The sequence below is a fragment of the Cherax quadricarinatus genome, chromosome 62 (assembly GCF_038502225.1).
Source record: "Cherax quadricarinatus isolate ZL_2023a chromosome 62, ASM3850222v1, whole genome shotgun sequence".
In the NCBI taxonomy this organism is placed as follows: domain Eukaryota; kingdom Metazoa; phylum Arthropoda; class Malacostraca; order Decapoda; family Parastacidae; genus Cherax; species Cherax quadricarinatus.
Window position 1 is genome coordinate 16267660 of NC_091353.1, and position 8271 is coordinate 16275930.

Here is an 8271-nt window from a genome sequence, read left to right on the forward strand (position 1 = left end):
GGAGTGCAGGAAGTGGGAAGTACAGGTCTTAGCAGCAGAAGCTAGGATACAGTGCTTTGAAGAGAAACTGCAAAGCCTGAAACAGATTAGAGAGACAAATGACAATTCAGATGTGACATCAGGCGCAGACAAGGGAACGGTAAGCAACAACTATCAGACCCACGTGGGGCCAGGGAAAAGACGAGGAGTACACTAAGATCAAATGACAGGTCCGAAGACAATGAAGGTATGCTGTATGCAGAGATTCTAACAGCCAACTGCAGTAGCAATGGACAGCTGGTCATGAAACACAGTTCACTGAGAATAGAAGTTTCAGATATGACAGGGACTGAAAGCAAGAACATGTCAATGGAAGGAAATAAAATGCCTCAGAGGACACAGATGGAGACTCAGTGGGAGGTGGAAAGGGCGAGGTCAGTTTTTGTGTACGGGCTCCAAGAAGCCAAGGGGGACAACTTTGAAGAAATAAAACAGGAGGAGAAAAAAATGAAGGCATCATGAAAACAATAGGTGAGGGCGATATGACCCAGGTGACAAATTTTCAGAGAATTGGGTGGTTTGCGAGTGGAAGGATACGGCCTGTCAGAGTAACTTTCAAGGAATAATCAGTTCGAACCAGGATTCTGCAAGAGAAAGCAAGACTGAGGGACAAAGAGGGGTACCAGAGAGTATACCTCGACCGCGACAGAACACAAGACGAAAGGGCTACACTGAAAGAGAGGGTACAGAGACGCAAGGAGGAACGAGAAGCAATGAAAATGAGCAGGACCCAGACACAGGAGGAAGGGCAAACACACCCCACAGAATCTCCCACCAAAAGACTCCACCCACGACATTCCCAACGCAACTGAGCAACCTATACTACAACCCACTCACTGTTCCCTCTACCACCAACCCCCATATCACAAACCTCACCCCAACAGCTGTCCCTTATGGGCATTCTGACCCCACCCTCATCAACACAAACCCCACCTACACCACAGCCCCATATAGGCCCCCACCAAGGCTCTCCCTCCCCCAACCCCAATATTCTTGCATGACCACAATGATAGAAAAGAAACTAAAGGTTTGGTACACAAACGCGGATGGAATAACGAATAAACATGAGGAGTGGAATGAAAGAATCAGTGAAAAATCCCCAGACATCATAGCAGTCACAGAAACAAAACTCGCTGAGACAATAACAGACACAATCTTCCCAACAGGATATCAGATCCTGAGGAAAGATAGAAGGAGTAGAGGGGGAGGAGGGGTTGCACTGCTCATAAAACACCGATGGGGATTTGAGGAAATGGAAGGCATGGACATGATTGGAGAAAGAGACTACATTGTAGGTACAATTCAGTCCGGAGAACATAAAGTAGTCATTGGAGTGATGTATAACCCACCACAGAACTGCAGGAGGCCAAGAGAGGAGTACGAAGAAAACAACAGGGTGATGGTGGACACACTGGCTGAGGTGGCAAGAAGAGCTCACTCGAGCAAAGCAAAGTTACTGGTAATGGGCGATTTCAACCACAGGGAGATCGACTGGGAAAACCTGGAGCCACATGGGGGTCCCGAAACATGGAGAGCCAAGATGATGGATGTGGTACTTGAAAACCTCATGCATCAACATGTCAGGGACACAACCAGAGAGAGAGGGGAGGATGAGCCAGCAAGACTGGATCTTGTGTTCACCCTGAGCAGTTCAGACATTGAGGACATCACTTACGAGAGGCCCCTTGGAGCTAGCGATCATGTGGTGCTGAGTTTTGATTATATAGTAGAGTTACAAGTGGAGAAGGTAACAGGAACTGAAGGGGTCAGGCCAAACTATAAAAGGGGGGACTACACAGGTATGAGAAACTTCCTGCAGGAGGTTCAGTGGGACAGAGAAATGGTAGGAAAATCAGTAAACGAGATGATGGAATATGTGGCAACAAAGTGCAAGGAGGCAGAGGAAAGTTTTGTTCCCAAGGGAAACAGAAATAATAGGAAGACCAAAACGAGTCCTTGGTTTACCCGAAGGTGTAGGGAGGCAAAAACTAAGTGCAACAGAGAATGGAAAAGGTACAGGAGGCATAGGACCCAGGAAAACAAGGAGATTAGTAGAAGAGCCAGAAACGAGTATGCACAGATAAGGAGGGAGGCCCAGCGACAGTATGAAAACGACATAGCATCGAAAGTCAAATCTGACCCGAAACTGCTGTATAGCCACATTAGGAGGAAGACAACAGTCAAGGACCAGGTGATAAGGCTGAGGAAAGAAGGTGGAGAACTCACAAGAAACGATCAAGAGGTATGTGAGGAGCTCAACACGAGATTTAAGGAAGTATTTACAGTAGAGTCAGGAAGGACTCTGGGGGGACAGACCAGATGGGGACACCAGCAAGGAATACACCAACAAGTGTTGGACAACATACATACAGATGAGGAGGAGGTGAAGAAACTGCTAAGGGACATCGATACCTCAAAGGCAATGGGACCGGACAACATCTCCCCGTGGGTCCTTAGAGAGGGAGCAGATATGTTGTGCGTGCCACTTACCACAATCTTCAACACGTCCCTGGAAACTGGGCAACTACCTGAGGTATGGAAGACGGCAAATGTAGTTCCCATTTTTAAAAAAGGAGACAGAAAAGAGGCACTAAACTATAGACCTGTGTCATTGACGTGTATAGTATGCAAAATTATGGAGAAGATTATCAGGAGGAGAGTGGTGGAGCACCTGGAACGGAACAAGAGTATAAATGCCAACCAGCACGGATTCATGGAAGGCAAATCCTGTGTCACAAACCTTCTGGAGTTTTATGATAAAATAACAGAAGTAAGACACGAGAGAGAGGGGTGGGTTGATTGCATCTTCTTGGACTGCAAGAAGGCCTTTGACACAGTTCCTCACAAGAGATTAGTGCAGAAGCTAGAGCATCAGGCGCATATAACAGGAAGGGCACTGCAATGGATCAGAGAATACCTGACAGGGAGACAACAACGAGTCATGGTACGTAATGATGTATCACAGTGGGCACCTGTGACGAGCGGGTTCCCACAGGGGTCGGTCCTAGGACCAGTGCTATTTTTGGTATATGTGAACGACATGATGGAAGGGTTAGACTCAGAAGTGTCCCTGTTTGCAGATGATGTGAAGTTAATGAGGAGAATTAAATCTGATGAAGACCAGGCAGGACTTCAAAGAGACCTGGACAGACTGGACACCTGGTCCAGCAAATGGCTTCTCGAATTTAATCCTACCAAATGCAAAGTCATGAAGATAGGGGAAGGGCACAGAAGACCACAGACAGAGTATAGGCTAGGTGGCCAAAGACTGCAAACCTCACTCAAGGAGAAAGATCTTGGGGTGAGTATAACACCGAGCATGTCTCCGGAAGCACACATCAACCAGATAACTGCTGCAGCATATGGGCGCCTGGCAAACCTGAGAACAGCATTCCGATACCTTAGTAAGGAATCATTCAAGACACTGTACACCGTGTATGTCAGGTCCATACTGGAGTATGCAGCACCTGTTTGGAACCCGCACTTGATAAAGCACGTCAAGAAACTAGAGAAAGTACAAAGGTTTGCGACAAGGTTAGTTCCAGAGCTAAGGGGAATGTCCTATGAAGAAAGATTAAGGGAAATCGGCCTGACGACACTGGAGGACAGGAGGGTCAGGGGAGACATGATAACGACATATAAAATACTGCATGCAATAGACAAGGTGGACAAAGACAGGATGTTCCAGGATGGGGACACAGAAACAAGAGGCCACAATTGGAAGTTGAAGACACAAATGAGTCAGAGAGACATTAGGAAGTATTTCTTCAGTCATAGAGTTGTAAGGCAGTGGAATAGCCTAGAAAATGACGTAGTGGAGGCAGGAACCATACACAGTTTTAAGACGAGGTTTGATAAAGCTCATGGAGCGGGGAGAGAGAGGGCCCAGTATCAACCGGTGAAGAGGCGGGGCCAGGAGCTAAGACTCGACCCCTGCAACCACAAATAGGTGAGTACAAATAGGTGAGTGAGTACACACACACACACACATACATAAACACATACACACACACACACACACACACACACACACACACACACACACACACACACACACACACACACACACACACACACACACACACACACACACCACATACACGCCACATACATACCACACACACACACACACACACACACACACACACACACACACACACACACACACACACACACACACACACACACACACACACACACACACACACACACACACACACACACACACACACACCCACCACACACACACACACACACACACACACACACACACACACACACACACACACCACACACACACACACACACCACACACACACCCCCACACACACACACCCACACACACACACACACACACACACACACACACACACACACACACACACACACACACACACACACACACACACACACACACACACACACACACACACACACACACACACACACACACACACACACACACACACACACACACACACACACACACACACACACACACACACACACACACACACACACACACACACACACACACACACACACACACACACACACACACACACACACACACACACACCCTCCACCACTTGACACAAACACGTACTCCCCCTCCCCTAACCACCCCTCCCCCTTCCCTAACCACCTCACCTTAGCCACCTACCCCTCCCCCAAACCACCTACCCCCTCCCCAAACCGTCTAACCCCCCCAACTACCTCCCTCCCTCCAATAACCATCCTCCCCCTCCCCCATAACCATCCATCCCCTCTCTCCCTCAAACCATCTAACCCCCTCCCCAACTATCTCTACCCCTCCAATAACCATCCTCCCCCTCCCCCACAACCATCCATCCCCTCTCCTCCTAACCATCTATTCCCCTCCCCCTAACCACCCGTCCCCCCTTCTGTGGAGCAAGGGGGGAACCTAGAACCAGGATGAGGACAAGGGGCTCCAAGGACGAATCTGGGAGGGAGGAATGGGAGGTAGAGCTCAAAAAAAGGGAGGAAGACTGGGGAAGGAGACTAGATGAGCTGGAAAGGAAGATGGAAGAGAGGTTAGCAGCAGAATGCAGAAGGTGGAAGCAACAGGCCACAGCAGCAGAAATCAAGATAGAGAGATTAGAAGAGGAGCTGAGACATCTGAAACAGCACAGAGACAAAGATATTACAGAAGTAGCATCGGCAATGGCTACATCAAACACAGACAACAGGTCTGAAGGAAGCATGGAAACTAAACTGTATGCAGAGGTCCTGTCAAACCCACATGGGGCCAAAACAAAGACAGGGAGCACACTAGGACAGAATGAGAGGTTGGAAGACATTGAAGGAACTAGGACATGTGCAAGGACCTTACCAGATACCTGTGGGGGCCAGGAACAGGTGAGCAGGAAGGACAAACCAAGAAGCATAGGGGCCATAACTAGGGAAGGGACTGAAGGAAGGAACACTCCATGGGAAGGAACTAAAACACATCAGAGGATGCAATGGGAGTCACAGTGGGAGGTGGAAAGGGAGAGATCCGTGTTTGTCTATGGGCTAGACGAAGCTAAAGGGGAAACTTATGATGAAAGAAAGCAGGAGGAGAAAAAAGCGATTGAAGATATCATGAAGGTGATAGGCGAGGGGGACATGACCCAGGTGGCAAATTTTCGGAGAATTGGGTGGTTCACAAAGAAAAGGAATCGGCCTCTCAAAGTAATTTTCAAGGCAGAATCAACCCGAACCATGATCCTGCAGGAGAAAGCACGGCTGAGAGGCAAGCAGGAGTTCCGGAGTGTGTACCTCGATCGAGACAGAACACAGGACGAAAGGAAGACGATGAAAGAGAGAGTTCAAAAACGAAAGGAGAAATGGGAGGAAATGAAAAAGGAGAGCAGAATAACCCAGGATCAAATGGAAGGACAAGCACACCCCCCAGAAACACCTGCAGAAGGACTCCAGCCACGACACCCCCAAGGCAACTGAACAATCCAAACCAACCATCACACACCGATCCCTCTGTTTCCACCCCCCGCACCACAGTTACAGTATTAGAACAGAAGTTGAAGGTTTGGTACACAAATGCAGATGGATTAACGAATAAACATGAGGAATGGCAAGAAAGAATCAATGAGAAGTCCCCAGACATCATAGCAGTTACAGAAACAAAACTCACGGAGACAATAACAGATGCAATCTTCCCACCAGGATACCAGATCATGAGGAAAGATAGAAGGGGCAGGGGGGGGGAGGTGGGGTTGCTCTGCTCGTAAAAAACAGATGGAAATTCGAGAAAATGGAAGGCATAGATGAGACGGGAGAAAGAGACTACATAGCAGGTACACTTCAGTCTGGGGAACACAAAGTGGTCATTGCAGTGATGTATAATCCACCACAGAACTGCAGGAGGCCAAGAGAGGAATATGAAGAGAGCAACAGAGCAATGGTGGACACACTTGCTGAGGTGGCAAGAAGAGCTCATTCCAACAGAGCAAAGTTGCTGGTTATGGGGGATTTCAACCACAGGGAGATTGACTGGGAAAACCTGGAGCCACATGGGGGTCCCGAAACATGGAGAGCCAGGATGTTGGACGTGGTGCTGGAAAACCTCATGCACCAACATGTTAAGGACACTACCAGAGTGAGAGGGGAGGATGAACCAGCAAGATTGGACCTTGTGTTCACCCTGGGCAGCTCAGACATTGAGGACATCAAGTATGAGAGTCCCCTAGGAGCTAGCGACCACGTGGTTCTGTGCTTTGAATACATAGTAGAGCTGCAAGTGGAGAGAATAACAGGAGTTGAATGGGAAAAGCCTGACTATAAAAGAGGGGACTACATAGGGTTGAAGAACTTCCTGCGGGAGGTCCAGTGGGACAGAGAACTGGCAGGAAAGCCAGTAAATGAAATGATGGAATATGTAACAACAAAATGCAAGGAGGCAGTGGAAAAGTTTATTCCCAAGGGCAACAGTAACAACGGGAAGACCAGAACGAGCCCCTGGTTTACCCGACGGTGTAAGGAGGCAAAAACAAAGTGCAATAGAGAATGGAAAAAGTACAGAAGGCAGAGAACACACGAAAATAGGGAGATCAGTCGCAGAGCCAGGAATGAGTATGCACAGGTAAGGAGGGAGGCCCAGCGACAGTATGAAAATGACATAGCATCGAGAATCAAGACTGACCCGAAACTGTTGTATAGCCACATCAGGAGGAAGACAACAGTCAAAGACCAGGTGATCAGATTAAGGACAGAAGGTGGAGAACTCACAAGAAATGATCAGGAGGTATGTGAGGAGCTGAACAGGAGATTTAAGGAAGTTTTTACAGTAGAGACAGGAAGGGCTGTGGGAAGACAGCACAGAAGGGAACATCAAGAGGGAATATACCAACAAGTGTTGGATGACATACGAACAACTGAGGAGGAGGTGAAGAAGCTCTTAAGTGACCTTGACACCTCAAAGGCGATGGGACCGGACAACATCTCCCCATGGGTCCTTAGAGAAGGAGCAGAGATGCTGTGCATGCCTCTAACCACAATCTTCAACACATCCCTTGAAACTGGGCAACTACCTGAGAAATGGAAGACAGCTAATGTAGTCCCCATATTTAAGAAAGGAAACAGAAACGAGGCACTAAACTACAGACCTGTGTCTCTGACATGTATTGTGTGCAAAGTCATGGAGAAGATTATCAGGAGGAGAGTGGTCGAACACCTGGAAAGGAACAAGATTATAAATGAAAACCAGCATGGGTTCATGGAAGGCAAATCCTGTATCACAAACCTCCTGGAGTTTTATGACAAGGTAACAGAAGTAAGACACGAGAGAGAGGGGTGGGTAGATTGCGTTTTCCTAGACTGCAGGAAGGCCTTTGACACAGTTCCCCACAAGAGATTAGTGCAGAAGCTGGAGGATCAGGCGCATGTAAAAGGGAGGGCACTGCAATGGATAAGGGAATACCTGACAGGGAGGCAGCAACGAGTCATGGTACGTGAAGAGGTATCACAGTGGGCGCCTGTTACGAGCGGGGTCCCACAGGGGTCAGTTCTAGGACCAGTGCTATTTTTGATATATGTGAACGACATGATGGAAGGAATAGACTCTGAAGTGTCCCTGTTCGCAGATGATGTGAAGTTGATGAGAAGAATTAAATCGGACGAGGATGAGGCAGGACTGCAAAGAAACCTGGACAGGCTGGACATGTGGTCCAGTAACTGGCTTCTCGAATTCAATCCAGCCAAATGCAAAGTCAT